This window comes from Coptis chinensis, chromosome 9, assembly GCF_015680905.1.
Source record: "Coptis chinensis isolate HL-2020 chromosome 9, ASM1568090v1, whole genome shotgun sequence".
In the NCBI taxonomy this organism is placed as follows: domain Eukaryota; kingdom Viridiplantae; phylum Streptophyta; class Magnoliopsida; order Ranunculales; family Ranunculaceae; genus Coptis; species Coptis chinensis.
This window is the reverse complement of record NC_141464.1, coordinates 43,026,389-43,051,747: the sequence shown is the minus strand read 5'-3', so window position 1 is coordinate 43,051,747 and position 25,359 is coordinate 43,026,389. Positions and strand designations below refer to the sequence as shown.

Genomic DNA, 25,359 nt, shown 5'->3' with positions numbered 1-25,359 from the left:
ACAATTACCAATAAAATTAAAATACATTGTAATATAGTTCATTAAAACACAACTCATTAAACACATAAGAACTTATAGGAATTACATAGGAAATACATTAGGAAATACATAGGAAATACGTTGGAACTTAATAGTTCACGTTAGGAAATACATAGAAAATACACTTTCATTTCCATTTTAATTTTCGCCTCCTTCTCCCTCATCTGAATCCGACCAATTTGGATCATAAATTGGTACCGGATCTGCTGTTTCTTCAATGCCAGCCCAATTAAAAACATGTTCAACTAAGTCCTTTTGAAGATTAGTATGTGTAACTTCATTTCTGATTTTATTTCTTGCTTCAATCATCTGATAGACAAAATGAAAACCATCATCTTCCTGAAAGAGCGCAGGTATTGATTCTTTCCTCTGACCTTTCCAATTCCAAACTCCACTTTCACGTTCATTCTCAACAATCATATTATGCATTATAATGCATGCCTTCATTATATCTCCAAGAACAACAACACTATGACAACGTGCAGAAGCCTTAACAATATGCCATCGTGCCTGCAAAACTCCAAACGTCCTTTCAACATCCTTTCTTGTAGCTTCTTGACGTTGAGTAAAGATCTTTTCATGCTTATTTCTTGAATAACGAATGGCTTGAACAAATGTGCCCCATTTTGGGTAAATACCATCAGCAAGATAATATCCCATATCATAGCCATTACCATTCACATTAAATGCAACAGCAGGAGCCTCACCTTGCTCTAATGATTCAAAAACATGAGAACGATGAAGCACGTTAATGTCATTATGCGAACCTGGTAGGCCGAAGAAGCAATGCCAGATCCAACAATGTTTGTCTGCAACGGCTTCAAGTATCAAAGTTGGTTCCTTCTTGTACCCTACATGTGTTCCAGCCCATCCACTTGGACAATTCTTCCACACCCAATGCATACAGTCGATTGATCCAAGCATTCCTGGAAAACCCCTTGCCGCATTTTCAGCTAATATCCTAGCAGTGTCTGCCTCAGTTGGTCGTCTCAAGTACTCTTCCTCAAACGGCGTGATAATTGCCTTGCACCAACGCTTCATAGATACATTTGCTGTGGAATCTCCAATTTGTAAATACTCATCCGTTGAATCAGAAGAACAACCAGTTGCTAATTGTGCAATTGCAGCTAGTCCCTTTTATAACCCAGAAATTGCTTGCCGACCCAATCCATCCACCTTGTCTTTAAAGTAATCGTCGAATGATGATGCAGCGATGCAACATATACATAAAAGCTCTCTTGTCATCCCGTACCTTCGTCTAAACTTATGAGGAGGCCACCTACAAGGTGTTGTGAAGTAATCCCTCATTATCTTTTGTTTCTTGAAATCACCACCATCTCTAAACGTGTACTATATCCCTTCACGGATCCACCGCGTTTGTCTCAGATCCACATCTTCAATTTCAATGGCTTCTTGAGTCATTAATGCCCCAAAGATGGATAATAACTGCAACCTCCTCCTCCTCCTTCCCTCATCATATCATTATGCTCATCTCTTTACTCTTTCCATGTAGTCATCTTCAGTTGAATACGAGGAGAGGCGACACGGTGAAACCGTAAGATCGAACTATTACTACTAGATCCTCCCCCATAACCTTTGGTTATATGCAATTCTTTCTTCTCTAGACATTTTTCCTATTTTTAGCTTGGTTGTGGGGAAGAAGATGGCTGTGTTGTTTGTTTGATCTAAAAGAAAGAAGAGTAAAACGAAATATTAAAGGTAAGGTCACATGTGATACTTCGATTTTGGTCCACTTACCAATTGACAACACATTTTATTAGATTTTTGTTCACTCTCCAAGTGACAACACATTGTATCCAAATGTCTATCCAAATGTATCCTCAATAATTCCAAATGGGCCACCATCCCCATCCATAATTCCATTGTTTGGAATAGTAAAATGTGCAGTGAGAAGTGCTTAAAAACCAGACGGGATATTACATTCCGTCTCGGTCTATAAAAACCAGACGGGATGTTACATTCCGTCTCGGTATCCCCATACACTATTCTGTCGTAACTGGTCGTAACCAAACCACTGCAAAATGAGTGATATTCCAAACTAAAAAATTTCTGTTTTCAACAAAGGCGAGGGAAATGAGTGCAAAATGTGAATGTGAAACGAAGTGAAACAAACTTAAACGAATGTTCCATTTTTGGAAACATACTGAACTTATAAATTTTTAATTTTTTTTTTGGCCATAACCTCATTTGTTTTATTGACATATTCATATAAAAACCTGCTAATATACTTTGAAAATAATAAATAAGACAAACAACAATCATGAACAACACTCAAGTCTAACACGTAGCTTCGGTAAAAAAACTAACTTATAATTTCTAAAAAAATTGGACATAACCTCATTTGTTTAATGACATATTCATATCCAAAACTCATCAAAGAAAAACACGCTAATCAAAAATTCATTACAAACAACAATCCCAAACGCCATAAGACAAGTAATGGCAATACGGTTATTACAAACTACAAAAAATATCTATCGAGACCTCCTCCCCTACGAAGGCTCGGTCGAAGAGCTCTCCCCTACGTCGTTGTTGCCTCTACGGTTGAGCTTGAGCTTGAGGTACTCCACTTCCGGCATTCTCCAACTCTTGCTGCGTCCGCCTCAAGTGCAAAGTTCGACACGTTCTTCTTGTAAGTACTCAAAACCGCGACGAGAGGACTCCATGAAGGACTCACGATGGCATAACCGGAGAGTGTAGTTAAGGAGCTCGACCTTACTTCATCCCGTTTAACAAAACAAATGCAAGTTAGGGGTTATAGTGAATACTAATAAGAACAAATCATAAATAAATTCAAATCATACTAACTCTCGCTAATCGCTTTCGGAATCAGATCGACAAATCTGCTACCACCGTGGCATCTATTGGTGGAATAGGTATTCTCATATCTTGCCCCCGAGAAGTAATCATGCTCCAATGCCAAAGGTCATCATCATCAAATATCGTGGAGTTCTTTGCGGCATCCGAATATCATGAAACACCCGGGGTCGTGGATCGGGCAACTCCACTCCTCCCGGGAAATGAATGTCGGCCTCAATGCTCCGTATAACCCCTTCAAAATTGGTGCCCCGGTATAACGCACCTAGCAAGAGACCTCGACCAACCCTCTTCCAATATAAGTCATAGCGCCCGTAAAACTGAAAGGCGATGCGCGTCGGCCACTCATTTGGGTTTGCTCTATAGTGTGAAAGAACAAGAGGAAGAATATCGAGGTCATCATATCTATAGGTGGTGGGTAAGGTATAACAATCTCTCCGGATACTTGCCGCCAACATCCGTCCCCAAGGTACCATCGTTGATCGACCTCTATAAGTATCATTCGCCATTTGAGAAAGAAACCTTGCTCTATGACACATATATGATAGTCTACGGTATTTTCGGTGTTCTCGGAACATCCGGAATATCCACATAAAGGGTCCGAAGATGAAGGACTCGCCCGGGGTTGCCACTCAATTCGACTAGCTCCTAAAAGCTCAATCTGGCGACGAGTGTTATGAATATTATCGATAGGTCCCCATACCCCCTCGCCTTCACGATGAAGCCCCCATGCTTGAATACGTGGAATCAGGTCATGAGTCTCATCCTCTTCCAACCTCTTCAACACAGGATGCATCACACGAAAATGTTCATACCACCAATACTGTCATCAATAGATAAAATACAATATCAATATATATATATAAACATGTCAACATTAATAATTAGATAAATAAATGAAATGAAACAATAACTTAATAAATAAGACTTACCGGTATAATCCAAACAAAGCCATATAAATTGCCTTTAGCGGCTTTCGTCTCAACTGCGAGGTCTAGCCAGCGGTAAAGGTATGCCAAGATGGATTGACCCCAGTCATAATCCCACATCCTCTACGTCGAGGGCCATCCATCCACCCGATCACGTAAATAACTATCAGCATATCCAAATAATACCGCACCAACAAAGTAGAAGAGGAAGGCACGTACATACTCGTGGATCGACTCCTCACCAATATGATAGTCTTTCGGCTTCTCCTTGAGTCTATTCAAATATCTCGAAGTAAACCAACTCATATTTATAGCTCCTCCCCTTAAACCGCTTTCACCGATAATCTCAAAAACTTCGTCTTGCTCATCATCTTCAACCAAATCAAAACCTTCAAAGAAACTCATCGTCATAGTAAAAACCTCTAAAGTTTCATCAAAAGGAACGGCATCTCCATAACCAATTGGGATACCCGTGAGCATTGTGAAATCAAGAGGGGTAATCCCAAGCTCATCCCATGGGAAATGGAATGTGTGGGTAGTTTGCCACCACCGCTCAACTATCCCAAACAACAACGCCTGATCATTTTGTCCCAAATTAGAATTCAAAAAACTCCCAAATGGTGTGGCGGATATAATATCGGTAACCGTGACAAAATTAGGATCCGTTTTTGATTTCATACAACGCCACCACGACACAACATTTGAAAGTGCACAACGCACTTTCCATAAGTGTACTTCCTACATTCAACAAACACGCAATACGATATAATTACAACTATTTTTTTTTAAATAATGCGACAAATTCAAACTAATTACACAACAACAAACTTGATATAAACTAACATAAATAATAATAATTAACATAAAAAAAAAAAAAAAAACTTACTTGAGACTCCGCCACTCGATTTGCTACGTGTCGGACCGATGTTGACGCTAATGGTGGGTGTTCCTCGATTTCACAACGCGGTGGAAAATTAAACCCAAGTTCAATTTCGTCCTCCTCGCCCACATTACGCGTTCTCGACGACGATCCTTTTTGCCCCTTTTTTTTGGAAATTTTATTCCAAACCATCGGGAATGCTTTTCATGTGGTGAGGTTGGTGGGGATGGGTTGGGGGGTGGAGAAGTCATTATGAATGGAAATTTGTGTTAAAAGGTTGTTAATGGAGGCTACAAAATCGGAATTTTGGCTGGAAATGAAGTGAAAATGGAGCCTGTTCGCGTTTGTTGATATTGAGCCATTAGGCGGGATGTTACATCCCATCGTTATAAAATATCGCGGGATGTTACATTCGGTCTCGTATCAAAACCTCCAGACGGAATCCAACATCCCGTCCGAAATATTTTTTATCACTTCTGCATTGCACAACTTCACCTTGTTTTTCACCGGATTGGTGAAAATGGGGGTGAAAAGTGATGAGGTGGCGGTGATAGAAGGGGAACTATCACCTGCATTGCAAATGCTCTTATAGAGTTATTTTAACCCTCAATGATTTTTAATTGTTATTCAAGGGCCCACTTAATATTTCAAACGATTCTTTTGCTAAACTCTACATGTAGTTGTTTTGTTTTATATCTATGATTTCATAACCCGCTAGCTTTATCAATGTTTAGGTGGGAGGAAAAGGTCATCGTTCTATTATGATCTTTTGGAACATCAAATATCTATATAAGCTCAAGCGGGATTATCTTACCGAGGAAATTGGTATGGAACTCATCTACATCTGTCCCATATGTTAAAAACCCTTTTTTTTTCATTCTTCACTGCAAATGCAGCTTGGACATATCTGCTATCAAAAGGGAACGAGATTTCTACCTTTCAATTCGTACAATAATGGATGAAGAAGGGTGCATGAATCGTCTACTCTATATCTTTTCTTTGAAGGTAACATAATAGATTCTTTATATATCTATGTCAATCTTAATTTTAAGTGCCAATCTTTTAGACTGCAAGAGAGCAACTACGGCTAAATAAGGCTCGTTTAAATATGCGCCTCAAAAATAAGATCTTGTTTTTTAAAAAATTTGTAAGTAAAAATTACATACTTGTTTAGAATTAAATCGTAGTTGATTTGATTGTACGTACATTTTTCCTATCATAAATAACAATGTATACATAACCTGTTACTCAGAATTGGGAATTTGTATTTTACATTCCCGTTGATTTGTGAAATGTTTTCAGCATACTTCAAATTTGTGAATACAATCAATGTTAATAATGTTAATCAGTAGGAATCACTATCTTCTAGCCACATTTTATTGTTGACTGTTTGATTCCATTTCATTGTTTTTAACTGGGTGAATATTTAGAAATGAAACAAAATAAGGCAGTAGATCCAGGAATCCTACTCTGAAAAACAAAAATACTACTTATGATACACGATTGAAGTTTTTTGGAAACACTTTTGGGACGATCTCTTCAATTCCTGAAACAATCTTGAGTTCTGGGCAATGGAAAGGCTAAGGGTGAGGCTGTGTGGGAACTAGCACCGGGTAAAACTAAGTTTGTTTGGTCTGACTGCCATTTATGAAAACCCAAATATCATGTTGAACAAAATAACCAATCATAGTTCTTAATATCAATAATGATCTTTGCAGCCATTTACCTTTTTCTCTTTGTCCTAAGATGTCAAATGAAGAAATAAAAGTGTGTTAATCAGGGCAACCTTACTTGCCTTAATCAGGGCAAGTTGTAACATACTAACATGGGTGTTGGTTTGTCGAAGGAAAAATTAACTAAAAGTGGAGAGATGTATCAAAGAATTTACCATTCTTCTTGAGGTTTAGATCAGCTGATCATTGTCATTTGCTTTTGTGGAAAGGGCACCGGCTCTTTTCAGAAGCTCACATAAATGGATTGCATAAACACCTACTAAGTTCAGTAAGAAAAAAAAACAACCCACTGGTCTTCCAAAAAGATTACTTATTTATTGTCTACGTCTCTACGACAACAAATATGGTACAGTTCTTGGGCTCTTATATACTTATGTGATACATATTTAGAGCTGCAATCACATGGGCGAGTGATCCACTTGCTAACCTAATTCCTAATAACCTAATGACAAATTATCATTGTCCTTTAATTAGAGGCAACTGGCTTAATCGTGCAACTTGGATCCGAACCATTAGAGCCATTTAGATCACTAAAACTCTGAAAGAGATGACAATTAGTAGAGGACAGTTAGTAGATGAAGGCTTGAGAAAAGCAGCTATTGACCTCTGTCAGAATAACACTTATCCTACCATATATCAAAGTACGAATTATCCCAACCACCAGGTGGTAAACTTGTATATTGTTTCATGCAACTTAAGATATTTGTCATCATTGATTTCTCTCACAGGCAGAGGCTCCTCCACTCGCCTTTTGCACCCCCTTGAGAATTCAAAGGCATGCCATCCTATTTTGGTCTGTCATACTGGAACTTTAAACCATTATCCAGGTCACACAGTCAAGGTCTTTGAGAAATCTTTTGTTGATTAAGAATACTCAACTAAACCTTGTACATATCAACCTTCAGTAAATTATTTGTCTCAAAAGCGTTTTGTTTTGTCGTTGAGAAAAGTGAAGGTAGTTTTTCCTTGATAAATTAAAATACTTACATATCAACCTTCAGTAAATTATTTGTCTCAAAAGCGTTTTGTTTTGTCGTTGAGAAACCTTTTGTTTTCATATATCAAATCATAAAGTGTTTGCGGCTAGCACTTTTGTTTTCATATATCAAATCATAAGTGTTTGAGCACTTTATATTCGACTTTAGTTCAGGAAATATATGTTGTTTCTGTCTTTTTTTACAATAGCCCGCTCTGATACCATGAAGAAGATGAACATCCAACTTAAAACCAATTGGTTACAAGTGTAGAGGCCTATGAACTTATATATTTCAATGCAAGACTTAACACATCCCATGTGGGACTAAACATCTCTCAACACATTTTATTGATAGTTCCCGCTTCCTAGGAGTGCATTTCCAGAGTATGAATGTAACTACATATATGATTCAAATTCATCACATAGACTAGGCAGTTTTCATTTCAATAAGTTGTAGAATTTCAATGTTCAGTATCTTGGATACATCTTTTTAGTTAAATTAAAATCCCTTGACCATACTGCTATGTTTGTCTCTTTCCATGATTCTAGCCATGGGCGTGTTAATAACTGCGCATCAAATTGTGGAAGTTTACCCGTTGATGTTCCATTCACCACAAGATCTGGTTGCAGAGACCGTGGTTTTCAGGATCTCTTGTTTTGCGTTAACAATACTCCCATGCTTCACATTAGTTCCAGGTCCAGGAGATCAGCTCATCAGCACTCACATTTCACTAGATATATTTTGATATTCTGATAGAAGTCAGAGGAAATAACGATATCAAAAGAGTGTGAAATTTGTATTTTGTGCATGTGTGTGCCGTGTGAGCATGCCCTTCGATCAGCCAGCCGCTGGAATCATTTTTGGAATATATTCATCAGCTCAAAAGATTATTTATCTGATTCTCTCCTTGGAAATGCAAGTATACAACTGATGTCGGTCAGTTTTTTTTAACTGTATTATACATACCATCATATATTATACCATTTATACCAGTATTATAGCTCAATGTTTGCTGTTAATGTACTAAAATGCGTCTGAAAGATCCTTGTAACCTTGTTAGTTAATATGATTAGAGAGGTTCAATTTTTGCTAAATCAAGATTGAGAAGTTGTTTCAAATCATAATACAACTGAGAATGCTTGTTATAGAAGAAGTTACCCGTCATTTATTTTGTTATATACTTGCTAAAGTCACAAAACTCACGATCATGTGTTAGGTTGACCTTTATTACATGCAAATTAAACTTAGAAAGAGTTTCATCCCTCTGTTTATCCCCCATGTTAACTAATTTGGAAGTAGTGTTCCTGCATTTGTTTGCCACTGTGGCAGTCTCTCATACTTGGCGTGGTGTTTGATAGCCTTGCACCTGCACTCCAGATTCACCTCCTCTTAACTCTTCACAACACTCATTGGGCATTCTTCTTGTCTTCTTCTAGGCAATAGCATGTATGTTGTAACTTGTAAGTAGAGACCGCATGCTTCCATTCTTATGCCGCTAAGTTTATTGTGATTCTACAAGACTACAACAGACTTCGGAGCTAGGATTGATGTGTCTTTTGCTCATCAACTTTGGTTGAGGGGACAATGGTGTTGTTTATTTTCTTTAGGCCTCTGTTAAGGGTAGAAGTAGCATCAGAAGAGCAGCTCATATATAGTAAGCTGTCTGTAAATTTGAACCAGCTAAAGCCTGATCATACTCAAAACCATCAGTGTTGTTGTTGTTGTTGTCGTCGTTGTTGTCATCATCGTCGTCATTGCTGCTGTTTGTATTGTTGTTGTTGTTGTTGTGGTCGTCGTCATCTATTTAAACAGTTTTCTTTAAGTTCTTTTTATTTGAGTGAATGTTGCATTACACCAGCATGTGGTGGCTAACTTCATTATACACCAACTCAAGATAGATTGTAAACGAGGATGGAAATAGGGTCAAACTAGCTTGTGTGAACTGGCCATCTCACCTGCAACCTGTTCTTGCTGAGGGGTTACATAGGAAACCAGTAGACGTAATTGCTAAGAAAATATGATCACTAGGATTCAATTGCATTCGATTTACATGGCCTTTGGCTTTGCCTACGAACAGAACATTAGCATCGATGACTGTTCGACACTCATTTGAGAGTTTAGGACTGTATGAGTCGATTTCTGGGATCAAAATAAAAAATCCAAAACTCCTTAGTATGACCCTCATTCAAGCATATAAGGTAAACATTTTAATATATATTTTTCTATCTATTCTAGTAGGACAGGGTACAGAGTATAGTTCCTCCTTTACATGCAAAAGAATTATTTTGTATTTTTTCGAACTATAGAAAATTGGCCTATATTAAGTGAGGTTTGAGTGATTATATGAATTTGGACTTTGATGTATCCCTTTCTGTGCAAGAAGTAAGTTGATTATAGAGATGCTACCGACGACACCTCATAAAATTCCCCATTTAATTAGTACTTTCTTCATTTTTCTCCAGAATGTCGTTTCAACCATCGGTGAAAACAATGTTATGGTCATACTGGATAACCACATCACCACGCCAGGTTGGTGTTGCAATGCCACTGATGGAAGCGGCTTTTTTGGTGATGAAGACTTTGGATGGCCACAATCTTCAAAGACACGAAATATGTGATAGGGATGAGTCTTAGAAATGAGCTAAGAGGACCAAGGCAGAGTGTGAGCGTTTGGTACAGGTACATAACATATAATACCTGTAGGGGAGTAATATCCTCATTAAGGAATATCACGCACGCGTAAAGCATAAGTGAACTCAGGACATCGACCTCTAAGACCGATCTGTGAGCAGCTCTCTTGTGAAGGCATACGCGCGCAGCATAAGTGAACTCAGAACATCGACCTCCAAGACCGATCTGTGAGCAGCTCTCTTGCGAAGACATACGTGCGCAGCATAGGCGAACCCAAGACATCGACCTCCAAGACCGATCGTGAGCGGCTCCCTTTCATGTAGGTGGTGCGAACAAAGATGTCTCAAGATCTGAACAAACGCAAAAATTTAACGCCGGATAAAGTCACCACCAAGGATAATCATTATCAAAATCTTACTTGTACTTCCCACCACCGGAAAATAGGGGCTACCGCGCCAACTCCCAATCAGCACACGACTTATACTAAAACCAGCCCAACACTCATTCACGATCTCCACCTTACACGTGTGCAAGAGACACACGTGTCTCTAAGATTGACACTTCCACAAGCCTATAAATACCACCTACTTGAACTACGTGAGACCTGATTCCTCTCTCCCTGAAAAACTAAGAAAGGATACGTAGGCAGCTCGCTCATCAGCGAACTCGGTCTCTCCAAAAACCTCAATCCATTCCCCTCTCTCTTCACTACTTCTAAAGGAAAACCAAAACACCTATTTACATTGGCGCCGTCTGTGGTTTCGATTCATTGAGAAATCACCTTAACCCAATTCAAAAACCTACAATTCTCAAGCCCACGAAGCATGGTTAGCTTCGAAGCTCAAGTTCAAAACCTCACAGACCAGTTGGGTTTAACAAACGAGAGCATTTCCTTGCTCAGGCAAGAAAATACTGCTTTACGAGCACAAGTAGACGCTTACCAACAAAGAACCGATTCGTAACGCGTTGGAGAACGGCATCAACGAGGTTAATCAACAGATTAACGAATTATCACATAAGATAGGTCAGAGTGCAGTCAGAAAGGATGCGACCCAAATTGTTCAAAAGATGCTCAAGACATACCGCACGTCTCCGTTCAGTGCTGAGGTTCTCAATAAACTCTCTCCTCAAGATTTTATCCAGCCACGTTTCCCAATGTATGATGGCAACACATGTCCCGGTCAGCATGTGGCTCGGTACATTCAAAGTCTGACCCTCTACAGTTCTCCTGAGTTTGATCATCTTCACTGTCGACTATTTTCGGTAAGTCTCAAGGATGGCGCACTTGATTGGTTCTTCTCTCTTGAACCTGATTCTATTAAAACTTTTGAAGCGGTTTATCGATCGTTTGCTAGCCAATCGTGCCGCAATGCGATCGAAGAAGGCGGATCTTGATTCGTTGTTCGGCTCTCATTAAGGGAAGATGAAACCATTCGCCAATTCTCTGGGACGGTTCGGTTCAAATCATTGTGTATGGAAAGTGGATCGAAAAGAGTCTTTTGCCACACCGGCATTTTCTAACGCCTCTATCGAGCGTAATACCGACCTCTCCGGATCATCGATGAAAGAGCTTTAGAAACGTTGTCCGAACTGTATGCCCGGGTCGACAAGTATATCAAGTTGCAAGAAAGTTTGAAGTCCAGTGGTTTAGCCGAGGTCTAGGAGGTGGCACCGGTCTCTGATCATACCCCGCGTGCCAAAAAGCGATCCAGTTCGGCCGGCACCAAAAGCGCGGTACTTTCGGCCGGGATAACAAAGAGAGTTATTTGTCTTGACACGCTCCCCTAGTTACATAATTGGACAAGATCCGGTGAGCCTCATACTTCACCCGGATGTGAGGCGACCCAATAAATTGACTCGACAAGCCCCATGCACAAGATTCCACAAAGCAAAATGCCATGAAACCAATACGTGCTGGGGGCTTAAGCACTATCTCCAGGACCTCGTCGAAGCTGGTCATATTAAACAGTACACCAACATTCCTTACGGTGATTTGCGCCATAAACTCATGGCTCGCCGAGTACGCAGTCGATCTCCACCTCGCCGTCACCACCAAGAGTTTCAAGCTCTCCCCGATAGCAAAGGATGTCCCAGAGACCATTCTCGCCACGAGCGAAGACAACACTCCTCAGATCGTGACAATGCTAGAACCATTCACATGATTACCTTCCCTGATGATTCTGTCACCTCATCCAGAGAGAAAAGACGTCGTGTCGGCGCTCTTCAGGAAGTGTATCATTTTACTTCCCAGGCAGCACACGCTCCGCGCAGCTCAGTCGCAATTTCGGAGATATCATTTTCACAGAGGCCGACCTCAATAAGGTCTGCCTTCCTCACAACGACGCACTGGTCGTCCACGTCAAGATTAGCGACTGGACAGTAAAGCGCGTCCTAATCGACCCGGAGAGTTCGTGCGACATTTTATTCTATCACACCGTCCAAGAAATGAGTTTACACAAGTCAGTTCTTATAGATCCGATTGCTCCCCTTTATGGGTTCAATGGCTCCAGGGCCGACCCTGTCGGTGACATCATCCTTCCAGTATCAGTAGGGTCTAAAGAGGACAAAGTCAACTGCAATACACGCTTCAGCGTCCTGGACATCAAGTCATCCTATAATGCCATACTAGGAAGACGATGGATCCACCAAATGCAAGTTGTACCGTCAACATTGCATCAAGTTCTCCGTTTCCAGGCCCCAGAGGAATAATGGAGCTGAGAAGCAATCAACTGGAAGCATATCATTGTAACCAAATCTTGTCAGTAGGAAGGATCGACAGTGGACCAATCCACACAAGCAACGAGCCCACCAGTTATACCATGGCCAAAGACCTGATTGCCGAGGTCAGAGCCCACGCATCAAAATAGCACGCTGGGGGCTCTAGTCAGAAGATGCAATCGTCTGTTTCCACTCTAGAAGTCAGCCCAACCATTGTTGATCCATCAGGACAAATCCTAGACGTCGCGTTAGCTGTTGTCAACACAGCAATCACGACCCCAGAGGTCACCTCCACTGTTGTTGCCCCTCCAGTTAGCATCCCAACCGCCTCACCGCCATGTGTCGCACAACAAATCTCAATTCCTCCAAATACTCCGGCCTTTTCATGATCACAGAGGCCATTCCAGCCCTTTGTTTCGCCACCACGCATTAACCGATCCATTTCGGCGACTACTTTCACTCTCCCTCGGATCGCTAAAGTATCACCATATATGAAGAAGCGCCGCCAAGCCAACACCTCAACAGGTCGACAGAGAGCGAGTGAACTTAGGAACTGAAGATGATCCCAAGTTTGTATATGTAGGGGCTAACCTTGACCCTACACTCAAGGCCCAACTTGTTAACTTTTTGGACATGAATAAAGATGTTTTTGCTTGGTCGTATATCGATGTACCCAGAATAGATCCCAACGTAGCATGCCATAGATTAAATGTAAACCTAATGCTAAACCGGGCCAGCCGGCGACCTGCGCCGCTTATCCTGCGCGGTTTCAAAAGCCATTAACGGCGAGGTCGACAAACTCAAGCGGGTCGGTTTCATCATCGAAAGGTCGACTATCCAGATTGGATCGCGAACATTGTCGCGGTCCCAAAAAAAATGGAATGGTTAAGCATGTATGTGTCGATTTCACGAATGTCAATCGAAACCCCAAAAAAGATAGTTTTCCCTACCGTATTGACCGATTTGTCGACTAGACCTGTGGGCATGAACTTCTCTCCTTCATGGACGTGTACAGCGGATACAACCAAATCCCACTCGCTGAGGAAGATCAAGAGAAGACCTCGTTCATTACCGAGCAAGGAATTTATTGTTACAACGTCCTCCCGTTTGGCCTTAAGAACGCTGGAGTGACATATCAGTGTCTAGTAATTGACATGTTCCAGGACATATTAGGTGAGACCATGGAGGTTTACATCGACGACATGGTCGTCAAAAGCAAGAAAGCAGGCGACCACATCACTTACCTTGAGCAAGCGTTCTCCAGGTTGCGCTGCACTCGAATGAAGTTGAACCCAGAGAAATGCCTCTTTGGAGCGTCCTCTGGTAAGTTTCTCGGATATCAGGTGTCACAGCGAAGGATCGAAGCAAATCAAGACCAAATCCGAGCGTTCTTAGACATGCCTGATCCACAGACAAAGAAACAGATACAGAAATTGTCAGGCATGGTTATTGCACTCAACCAATTTATATCCAGGGCGTCAGACAAGTGTCGCCCGTTCCTACAACTCCTTAAAAAAGGCGAACCGTTCTCATGGAATGTTCAATGTCACCAAGCATTCACCACTCTCAAAGAATCCCTCACCACGCCTCCCGTCTTAGCCAAACCAATAGATGGAGAGACACTGGGGCTATATCTGGCAATATCAGACTTCGCCATCAGCTCAGTTCTCTTCAAAGAGGAGCCCAACTTAGAAAACCGATCTACTTTACAAGTAAGACGCTCACGCCAGCTGAAAGAAATTATTCTTTCCTTGAAAGAGCCGTACTTGCTTTGTTATATTCGGCCAGAAAATTCAGGTCGTACTTTCAAGCACATCCGATCAAAGTACTGACCGACCTCCCCTTGAAGAAGATCTTCTACAAAGAAAACAAGACTACTCGTATGGCAGTATGGCCCGAAGAGCTCGGCGAACACCACATGGAGTTTGTGCCTCGCACTTCTCGAGAAAGGTCAAATCGTCGCCGATTTCCTAGCAGATTTCCCTATTGAAAACCCGCTATTGGGAACCAGAAATGGAGCTCGCCGACGCAAAGGACCGTGTCAAATCAATCTGGTCTCTCTTTGTGGATGGCTCTAGCAACCCTGGAGGGAGTGGCATCGGGGTCGTCTTAGTGTCACCCGATGGAACTATGATCGAAAAGTCCGTTCGACTCGACTTCGCATCTTCCAACAACGAAGCGGAGTACGAAGTGTTGATCATGGGACTTCGGATGGCGCTACAGCTAGGGGTGCCAGAACTTCAAGTCTTTAGTGACTTGCAACTGGTCGTTCGCCAGATTTCAAAAGAGTACACTACCCATGAAGGTAACCTTTCGAAATATCTTCAGGTCGTTCATCATTTATTGCCTTCTTTTAAGAAAGCTACCATACATCATTTTTTGCGTGATGAGAACCGCCATGCAGACAGTTTAGCTTATTTAGCCACTCAAACACCGAGTTGCGTTCCAAGATAACTCCTCATTGAAGTGGTCGACCGACCTGCGTACCAGGTCGAGCATGCCCTAGTTATAACCGATCTGTTCCCCTCGAAGACCGGTTGAGCGGACACGGATCGCGACCCATCATGGACTACATCCACCATACAAGCGCTCCCTGCAGAACGTGCCAAAGCTAGACAAGTCCCATATCAAGCACGTTGTTATTGCTTATTGCATAATAAGTTATTCAGGAAATCTGCTAGTGGACCATACTTGCGATGCATTACTCCAGAGCAGGGCCAAATGATATTTGCGGAAATCCATGAAGGAGAATGCGGAAACCATGTCGGAGGTCGCTTTTTAGCCCACAAGGCAATTTCCTAAGGCTACTTTTGGCCCCGTATGCAGATCGATGCCAAAGCATACGTCCTCAAGTGCTTAAAATGTCAAACATTCGCCATTAACATCATTTCAAATTTCGGCGAAATGATCAATATAGCAAGCCCATGGCCATTTCACATGTGGGGTATGGACATCATGGGACCATTCGTCCCACAGAAGAGCACTGGTTTTTTATTCGTCTTAGCTGCAACAGACTATTTTACTAAGTGGGTCGAGGCCATTCCTTTAGCACATGTCAAAGAATCACATGTCAGAAACTTCATCTGGACTCACATCATCACCAGATTTGGTTTGCCACATACACTAGTGATGGACAATGGACCCTTAATTCAAAGCGAAACGGTCAAAGACTTTCTAGCCAAGTGGAAGATAATTCATGCATTTTCTACTCCACAATACGCTCAGAGTAATGGTCAAGCAGAAGTCAGCAACAATGCCATCTTAGAAAATTTGAAGAAAAAGATTGAAAAGAACAAGAGCCAATGGCCGAATCAGTTGGAGAACATCTTATGGGCTCATCGCACCACAGCTCGGTCCAGTACAGGCGAATCTCCATTCTCCTTGTGTTATGGGCGCGAAGTTGTCATTCAGTGAGTTGGCCGATCCAACTACGATGACTCGGTCCGAGCTCGTCGAGACGGGACACAATGATTCTATTTTAGCACGAGAGGTCGATTTGCTAGAAGAATGGCGTGACTTAGCCGCCATCAAAGTCGCATCTTATCAGCAAACTCTGAAGAACTCCTACAATAAACGGGTGCATCCTCGATCTTTCTAGCCTGGCGATCTAGTGCTAAAAAAGACGCAAGACGGCTCCAAATTAGCCCCTACATGGGAAGGCCCATACATCGTAGAACGCATTGTAGGCAACGGAGCATACTGGATAAAAACTCAAGAGGGGAAATTGTTACCTCGCCCTTGGAATACTTATCTGCTGAAAATATTTTATCAATAAAACCATTGTTGTTGTATATTCCGTTTTTCAAGCACTGTAAGTTCAAGGTTAAATTTCTTATGTTACCTAGTACAAGGTATTCCATTTACTTGCATCAAAAAGTCATACAGTTCGCATCAGAAGCACGACCAGTATACTTACCTGATCCAACACGCTCAGCGAACCATATGCTCTCATAAACATGAACGCTCTCTGGTGAAGCGGGCTTTCTCTCTGGAGCTTACAGGCTCCATAGCCTCTCCAATTCTTGTCACGTCGAGGACCTATCTTTCTAGGATCGACTAAATGAGAACGCTCTCCGTGAGCAGACAGCTCTCTGGAGCTTACATGCTCTATAACCTCTCCAATTCTTGTCATGTTGAGGACCTATCTTTCTAGGATCGACTAAGCGAGAACGCTCTCCGCGTGAAGCGGGCTCTACGGAGCTTACTGACTCCATAGCCTCTCCGATTCTTGTCACGTCGAGGACCTATCTTTCTAGGATCGACTAAACGAGAATGCTCTTCGCGGAGCGGGCGACTCTCTGGAGCTTACGGGCTCCATAACCTCTCCAATTCTTGTCACGCCGAGGACCTATCTTTCTAGGATCGACTAAAAGGAACGACTCTCCGAGTGAACGCTCTCCGCGGAGTAGACTCCATAGCCTCTCCAATTCTTGTCACGTCGAGGACCTATCTTTCTAGGATCGACTAAGCGAGAATGCTCTCTCTCCATGAGCGGCTGAGCCTCTCGGAGCTTCACGGGCTCCATAGCCTCTCAATTCTTGTCACGCCAAGGACCTATATTTCTAGGATCGACTAAATGAAGAGAACGCCTCCAGTAGACAACTCTCGGAGCTTCACGTGCATTCCATGAGTCTCTCCGAGCTCACTTAGGGAAGGACCTATATTTCTAGGATTGAACCCTTTTCCATGAGCCTCGTTTTCTAAACTAAATCTAGACCCTATTCTCCAAGCCACATGACCCTACCATCGACCATGGCGTTCTCCATGGCGTCCACGCTTATACAAGCCCACACTGCGCTGGGATTGACCGAGCATTCCTTTGAGTCTTACTTCTAAGACTCAGCGCAATACACTTAGGGAAGAACTCTTAGTTCTAGACTTAGATTATCTAGCATACTCCTAACGTCTTTTCTCTTATAACGTGATAAACAAGAAAGACAGCGCTAATCACAAGCAAATCATGTTTCTAAACTAAATCTCAAGCTCCTCAGTTCTTTCAAGCCACATGTATAATAAGTAGGACGCTAGCTATAAACAAGTAAGCAGAAACATACATTCTGAGCACAACCAGTAGCAATATGTGACCAACCACCACAACAATTACATCCACCGATCTCTTTGGGATTACCCGGAAATCCGGTCGGTGTCTATTACAAATTTCACAAAGTATCGAATCGCCGCCGTGGAAACCAGTTTAACGTACCAAAAAGGGCGAATCGCTCGGGCAAGCCTAAAGATACAACTCTATTGTTAACTCTCATATAATAGAGGAGAACGTAAACAACACTTACAAATTTTTGTTGACAGAGACAAAGGTAGATCACATCATCAAATATCAGTTAAGATATGCTTATCTTACGGTGCCGCTAGTAGAAGAAGCATTGTGCCATGGGGATCGATCACGGGCGGGCATACCTTGCCCCTATTCCCCCTTTGATATTGCGGGCTTTCTTCAATGCATCATACTTCGTCCTTAAGCGCATATGCGACCAGGGGGCTCGGTATCGCTATCTAATTGGCCACCTTTTGGCATTTTTTAGCATAAGTAGTCACTTCATCTAATTCCTTTCTAGCTATATCATATCGGTCACTAAATCTGATTCATTCTTTAGCAAAGAACAACGGTACTTGGTGGTAATCACTTCTAGCTTCCTCTTGTCACCCCACGCGGTTAGATACACCCTTTTTCGGCGCGGAGGGTTATCATCGATCTCGTTGTTTTGCACAATATCTTTCAATTTATCATACAAAACGCAAGAAACCGTTATAATTTAATGAAGTTAAATAATTTTTTTTATACAATTTAGAAACGGACATAAACAACTTAGCGTGGTTTTCTTTTAGAAACTCACCAAACAAGCGGCCATGTCCATCGTCCCCAATCGGTGTCTCCATGTCCTCATCTTTCACCTCTTTTTGTCACCATCCAACACGATCCGCTTTATTAAACGCATTTTAGTGAAAATATGGGTGTTCGAGTGGAAGCTTGGATCGAGCATTTCACCATATGCTTCTTATCGAAAAAAAAATCTCCCCATGTAGTAGAATTGGAAGGGCTCCCCATCATCACCTTTAACGGGACGAACTCTCACCGGCGAGCTTGGCGACCTTACCTTGCCCATTGTGAGGGGCCAATTTTTTGAGGGTTTTGGCTCCGCATTTTGACAATGACAAAGGGGTTTTATCTTTACCGGGCGTGGCGACCTAAACACACAATGCCGCTTTAAATTTGGGCGACCTCTCTCCTAGGTCGTTTGTGAGCCTTGGCTCCTACAGCAGTAACCTTCCTCTTACCATGATCACCATGCACATGAGGATCAAATTCCATCTCCTCCATTATCAGAGGCGACATCTCCCTCATACTCCCTTCTCCTCTCACATATGGGCGACACCTTGCCATTGTCAGACCTAGGAACAAAGATACTACTGAATGAGTTACATTTATACACCAAACCCTTCTCAACGGAGTAGCACTCACAATGGAAAATAAACGTACCTGTAGAAGCAGCGACGAGGGTAGTGCACAGCGATAGGGCAGAGAAGAGCTAAGACGAGAAGCCAAGCAAATGCCTTTTGGTGTTCTGCGAACAGTTTATTTAATATAAAACGTATTTTCCCTAAGTGCCTCATAATTACCTTGAGACGCTAAACGCCATCTGCCCGCCATCATTATGTCCTTTGATTTTCGTTTTCTTACCGTGTCACGCATACATGAGGGGAATCGCGTCTGCGGCGCTAGAGGCGAGAAGAGAACCGCAACCACAATTTCACGCTCTATGCGAGAGCCCGGCGATCTCGTGGCATCATTCCGGCGTCACCAAGCGGATGAAGACAAGTTAACAACGGGGCGCTCATACAAGCTTACCGGTTATTGGTAACGAAGATTATCAACAGCATGAAATGGCGGCGTGCCTAGTTATAGCGGTATCATCATTAAGTAAACCACAATCAAAGCAAAGCGGCACACACGCACAGTTGAGAAACAAACAATAAACATGACATATAAGCATACAACGACCTGTTCTAACAGACCTGTTCTAACAGACCTGAACTACCATTCGTTCTTTAGCCGAGTTGCTGAGACTACTCAGGAAATCCAACCCGGCTAAATAATCTTCGTCATCACATGGTTACCCCAAACCAGAACGGGGTACCAGATCGTTCACAATAATATCACATAAACACAAGAAGACGAACTACCCAGGTTACCCCAGGAAACCAGCTCTATTGTATCACAGCTTATAAGCTGACAGCATAACAAAACAAATTTACAACTCGTCCTCTCTAGGCACAATAGTTAATTCTCCAGGCATGAGCGATTCATCAATTTCAGCATCCCTCCCATCCACCAAAACCGATACTCCATCAAAGTTCAAACTCATTAGCACATCAGACGCAGCAACTTCAGCTCGCGGTACCACGACTTTTGGAATTATCACTGAAGAAGCAAGAACGCCACCAACATCTCTTTCCACTTGTTCCACTGAGGTATGAGACATCCAGCGTGCTTGCTCCTCCTTCATAGCCTTATAGTCCACTTCCAGCTCCACAAAATCAGCATCCAAGTCATCATAGGCCTTTGTGGCATCCTGAGCAACCTTCTTGCAGTGTAAGACATAATCGTTCAGCCTTCCAATTTCCACCGTCGCTGCCAGAACATTCTCTTCAGCTCCCTGTAGTTTTTGCCTCAGCTCTTCTTCTTCGGTATCTTTCAGCATCTTGGCCAGACTCAGAGCTTGATATGCTTTCTTCAGGTCTTCCAGTTCCTCGCGTTCCATCTTCGCGGCCTCCTGAACATTTTTTAGCTCGTCAGATCAGCTTCACCACAGCTTCTCTATCTACCTCCGCGAACTGAGCAATCTCCTTCAACTTCTGAAACCCACTTACCAGCTGCAATTACACACATATAATTAATAGCCAAATCATAGCAGCGTGTATAGGTGAACAGTTACATCAAAAGAAGACAAACCCACGTACCAAACATTGCACAATTTCCATTCGCTTCAGGTTATCAGCTAGCCCTTTCTCATCCAGCTCCCTACGGTTGCCGTCCAGAGCTATCTGTTCTAACAGACAGACCGATACCTTATTTGACCTGAAGCTACAATCACTTCGCTGCGCCCCATGGTCGTCCAGATACACAAACTGTGCCTCTAGGTCTTCAGCAACCACAACATCTTTTCCACTCGCCTTGCGGGGAGCCTTCGCTTTCTCCAGCGGACTGGGTTCACGCCCCCGTCGAGATGGACTAGGTCCCGCCCCAAAAGTGGCCAAGTCCATGACCTGCTCCGGTCGCGCCCGACTCCGGCGAGCAACCGTAGCCCCAGCTGGACCACCATCAGAACCGCCCCCTGCGTTGGAGCTTTCCCAAGCGTGCGGCGCATTTTGTGACTTCGGACAACGTCTTGCTCGAAAGGCGTCCGCGTCGTCTCTTCGCCGACCTGCTCCTTGCACGAGGGTTGAAGACCACCGTCTCCAACTCTACAGGAGCATCGATCGAACCCCCTTCAGGTCGGGAGCTCGACCCACCAGCCCCTAAGGCACCACCTCTAGCAGGTCGCCTCGCGCCTCGCGCCGCCATGAGCCCGATTCCTATCTTCCCGCGTTACCAAGTCACTCGTACGCGTCTCCATCACCTCTCGCCTTGTCTGACCTCTAGCTCGGTCTTTTTGAGCTTTTCTTGTTTCCCGGATCGCAGGCCCACCCCTTTCCACAAAGAAATGAGCAACCTCGGGCAACTTCGTTTGTTTTTCTGCTCGAGTCAGCCGTGCGAACCTCTCTATCTCCCCACGATCAGTTTGCGTCTTCACAGAAAAATCTACAGACAAAGCAAAAAACATGGGCCTGTTAGAATAACTATCAATCGTTAAGTAAAGCGACAAAAGAAAAATATTCCTACCCACCGGATATGTTACAAATCCTAGTTTGCAACCTACATCCGTTAGCACAATAGTTGCCAACTAGCAGTAACGGCCTCTTCGTCCAGGCCTCGTTGCTTACACCGTCGATCACAGCAGAACGTGTCGTCATCGTTTGTAAACTAAAGTTCAAATTACCAGATCGCCTCACAACATAATACTCAACTATGTCGGATACCCCTATGTCGTATTCCCCACTCGCATTCAACAGGTCAAACACCTTAAACAATCGCCAGGTGTTACCAACGAACTGACAAGGAGACTTCCAACAATGAGCCAAGAAGTCACACACCAGTTTCGAGAATGGTAGTTGCATATGCGCTCTCAGTTGGCCCTCACAGATGATTACCCCCCCCCCCCCCCATTCGGCGGGTTGTACTCTTCAGTACGTACATTTTCACTCAACCGTGGCTCATTATATCTCCGTGTCGGAATGTTGATCTCATAAGGCGCCCTCGGTTCGGGGAACGAGCTCGCGAAGACGACGATCTACCGCTTCAGGGGCAACTCACTTGATGGCGACATCTCCCTCGACTGATGTATCGGCCACGGCACAGCCGACCCGGATCGAAAGTGTTACCTCATCTACCCTAACTTCCTCATCCAACTCAGTCTGAATGCCAACACTCACCGATTCTTCGTTATCATCCTCATACTCTCCACAATTTAATGAAACCTCACGAACCTCTTCCGATCGAGTGTCATCAGAATCGGACATTATAACGCGTTTCCTTTTTTATCAATTATTCAAGCTTAAACCCTACAACCTAACAGCGGCTGCCCTACTTAACAAATCGCGACTTGAGCGAGAGGAAAGCAAATTGAAAATGAAAAAAGTAATGCGGCCAGAAGCACTCACCTGAGAAACCCTAGCTTGCGTTTTTGCGGAGAAGGAAACATGAAATACCTTTTTGATTGTCCCAAATTTGATTTTGTATAAACCGCCCGTTCAGTTACCAAGAAGTTATGATTACTGACCTATGCCCTAGCCGCTGCGTGTTCCAAGGACTGTCTTTTCAAGAGTTCGAATAGCGTGGCGACGCGTCTCTTTACCAGGCGCTCACGATTAAATCACGTGCCATTCACGGACTACCTTCCCTTTCCGCCAAATCAACATGCCACATGATTCAAAATTTACGGCATCCCAGTCGGATCGTCCACCACAGCTCACTCATGCTCCACACGTTCTTTCGTTTTTCTCTCAGCAGATCGTTTCCACGGACATAAACAATCTCGAGAGGGTAATAGTAGAGAGTAATATCCTCATTAAGGAATATCACGCACGCGTGAAGCATAAGCGAACTTAGGACATCGACCTCCAAGACCGATCTGTGAGCAGCTCCCTTGTGAAGGCATATGCGCAGCAAAGATAAGCGAACTTCGAACATCGACCTCCAAGACCGATCGTGGCGGCTCCCTGCGAAGACATCGCGGCGATAAGCATAGGCGAACCCAAGACACCGACCTCCAAGACCGATCTGTGAGCAGCTCCTTTCATGTAGGTGGTACGAACAAAGATGTCTCAGTACGGACAAACAGCCAGAGACAGAACGCCTCAGATAAAGTCACCACCAGGGGTAATAATTACCAAAATCTTACTTGTACTTCCCACCACCGGGAAATAGGGACTACTGCGCCAACTCCCAATCAGCACACGACTTATACTAAAACCAGCCCAACACTCATTCACGATCTCCACCTTACACGTGTGCAAGAGACACACGTGTCTCTAAGATTGACACTTCCACAAGCCTATAAATACCACCTACTTGAACTACGTGAGACCTGATTCCTCTCTCCCTGAAAAACTAAGAAAGGATACGTAGGTAGCTCGCTCATCAGTGAACTTGGTCTCTCCAAAAACCTCAATCCATTCCCCTCTCTCTTCACTACTTCTAAAGGAAAACCAAAACACCCCTTTACAACACCTATGTAGATAGTCCACCGTGCCTATGTTGTTATCTTTGAATTAATTTATGTAGCTGAATGATTTTCACGTTAATAACAAATTATTGAAAAACTTTTGCATCACTCGTATATCTTAAACTGTACTGACTACCATTGTGTACCCAAAACAAACGTGCTACCAAGTTGAGGCTTCTTATCATTGATGATTTTTGCTGACTCTAGGTATATGCAACAAGGAGCTGAAACGGTGCATGCAGCAAACCCAAAGGTTCTTGTTATACTTTCTGGATTAGAGTTTGACAAAGACCTCAGTTTCGTATGAACACATCCAGTGAAAGTATCATTTATGAGAAAACTAGTATTCGAGGGGCATTGGTATGGATTCTCGGATAATACTAGATGGGTGGAAAATAACCCAAATGATTATTGCTGGCACTTCATGAATATCGTGGAGAATAAATTTTTGTTTCTATTGAAACAAGGCTATCCAGTTTACCTCAGTGAATTTGGTGCAGATAAGAGAGGTACCATAATGTGAATGACAATAGGTACACATGGATGATGATGCCTATATATAATGTGCCCACGAACATGTCCGTTTTAGAGAAAGCCTGCCATACTACATGTCCGTTTTAGAGAAAGTCTGCCATACTACATGTCCGAATAAGGTTCTACATGTCGAAACGAGATGCTTTTTTGTGGAGATCATATATTTTATAGTGGGGAGATCATATCTACCAAAAATCAGACATAGAGTTATTATGGAAATACATTTTTTGGTAGGGGTACAATGTTAACGTAGCCTGACCGATCTATGTATATATACATGTATTGATCTTGAATCTGTATGTTGCACGTCTTGGTTTAGTTTATGATTTTCTCGAATGCGACTACTTAGATTTTCTATGCAACATAGTCCTTAGATATATATTATAGCTATACCCTCGCCAATTTATTTTTTGGATCACGCACAGAGACTCCAATTTTTTCTAAACTCTATTACTAATTACGAAAAATTAGGATATAAATAAAGAAACAATCCCATCTAGAGTTTCATGAAGTCTCCAACTTTTGATAAACACTATAGTTAATTATGAAAAAGTAGGAGACAAAAAACTATATTGCTAAAAACGATAGTTTCCACCGAAAACGATTCTCGTAAAACTCTTATGCCACAAAGAATAGTTTCCATACTAATCTCATGTGAAGTTTAATATAACAAAATTTCTTTGTAGAAAAACACAATGAAAGAACAAAGGAAAAAATGAATTGAGTTGCTTGAATATTTACTTTCTACATTTGTTAACCACACATGTGACTCAAAAAAAGGGAAAAAGTCAACTAATCATAAAATAAGTAACAGTGTACACCCAAAACTAAGCGGACAACAAATAAAGTTGTACTAGAAAGTAGACCCGTGCATACGCACCGACTCTTTTAAAAACTTATTTAACAATTGTAATTATACATATAGAAATTTTCTAACAAATCGTGATTCCAGTTTTCGTTTCTAACTTGATTTAATTTCCTAACAATTGTTTCTACTTTCGAAGCTAAGTACATGCCACAAGTAGTCGATCGTCCCCAATGCTGACCTAATGGAGTTGATCCCCAAGCTTGTGATAGCTGAAGACAATGACCAAATCTCAGCTATTCCTTCCTTCGAAGAGGTCAAAGATGCAGTGTTTAATATGGCTCTCAGCAACTCACCAGGCCCAGATAGGTTCCAAGGAATATTTTTCCAAACATATTGGGATATTGTGGGATTGGAGGTTAGTAGAGCTATTA

At 42.5% G+C, this 25,359-nt stretch overlaps 1 long non-coding RNA gene and 1 pseudogene across 4 annotated transcripts; both read left to right on the top strand.

Moving 5' to 3' along the window:
• The first annotated feature begins 5,351 nt into the window (after nt 1–5,351).
• LOC147476162 (uncharacterized) lies at nt 5,352–25,141 on the top strand. 3 transcript variants are annotated; one of them, XR_015208905.1, is made up of 4 exons: nt 5,352–5,511; nt 5,583–5,691; nt 7,945–8,332; nt 25,125–25,141. It is a non-coding gene; the product is annotated as an uncharacterized LOC147476162 (long non-coding RNA). The 3 variants fall into 3 exon arrangements; XR_015208904.1 differs by lacking the exon at nt 25,125–25,141 and adding an exon at nt 8,833–8,853; XR_015208903.1 differs by lacking the exon at nt 25,125–25,141 and having other exon boundaries at nt 7,945–8,490.
• On the top strand, nt 9,256–24,456 carry LOC147476163 (glycosyl hydrolase 5 family protein pseudogene; annotated as a pseudogene). The gene is made up of 3 exons (XR_015208249.1): nt 9,256–9,594; nt 9,859–10,075; nt 23,794–24,456. The product of XR_015208249.1 is annotated as a glycosyl hydrolase 5 family protein pseudogene (transcript).
• Nucleotides 25,142–25,359: the final 218 nt, after the last annotated feature.